The sequence below is a fragment of the Pteropus vampyrus genome, unplaced genomic scaffold (assembly GCF_000151845.1).
Source record: "Pteropus vampyrus isolate Shadow unplaced genomic scaffold, Pvam_2.0 Scaffold17, whole genome shotgun sequence".
Classification (NCBI taxonomy): domain Eukaryota; kingdom Metazoa; phylum Chordata; class Mammalia; order Chiroptera; family Pteropodidae; genus Pteropus; species Pteropus vampyrus.
In genome coordinates, this window is record NW_011888798.1 from 5,671,400 (window position 1) to 5,672,512 (window position 1,113).

The window sequence follows — 1,113 nt, forward strand, 5'->3', positions numbered from 1 at the left end:
CCTCCTTTACTCAATTTTTGCCACCCTCTTCTTCCATTTTCTCCCAGGTAACCACCATTTTGTTGTCTGTATCTCTGAGTTTGTTTTTGTTTTGTTAGCTCATTTGTTACTTTTTTGTTTTATATTCCACATATGAGTGAAATCATACTTTTCTGTCCTTTTCCATCTGACTTATTTCATTTAGCATAATACTCTCAAGATCCACTTATGTTGTTGCAAAAGACAATAATTCATCTTTTTTATGACCAAGTGGTATTCCATTGTAAACATATATTACATCCTCTTTTAGTATCGTTCCATTGTTTGTGTCTTCCTCAATTTCTTATAGTTTTTACTGTATGGATCTTTTACCTTCTTGGTTAAGTTTATTCCTAAGTATTTTATTATTTTTTGATGCTATTGTAATTGAGATTGTTTTCTTAATTTCTCTTTCTGATAGTTTGCTGTTAATGTATAAAACATAATGGATTTATGTATATCGATTTTGAATCCTGCAACTTTACTAAATTTATTAATTAATTCTAACAGTTTTTTAAAGGAGAATTTAGAGCTTTCTATATATAATATTATGTCACCTGTAAATAGAGACAATTTTATTTCTTTCGAATTTGGATGACTTTAATTCATTTTTTTTTTTTTAACCTAATTGCTCTGGCTAGGACTTTCAATACTATGTTAAATAAATGTGGCAAGAGTGGACATCCTTATCTTGTTCCTGAGCTTAGGGGAAAAGATTTTAGCTTTTCACTGTTGAGTATGCTTTTAGATGTGGGCTTGTCATATTTGGCCCTTTTAGTGTTGAGGTATGTTACCTCTATATAAAGTTTGTTGAGAGTTTTTATCATGATGGATGTTGAATTTTGCCAAATAGTTCTGCATCTATTGTAATGATCATATGATTTTTATCCTTCAATTTGTTAATATGGTATATTACATTGATTGATTTACAGATGTTGAATTACAGATGATGCATGTTTGCATTTCTGAAATGAATACCACTTAATCATAGCATATGATACTTTTAACATCTTGTAAAATTTGGCTTACGATATTTTATTGAGAATTTTTGCATCTATGTTCATAAGAAATTTTCTGTACTTTTCTTGTTTTATA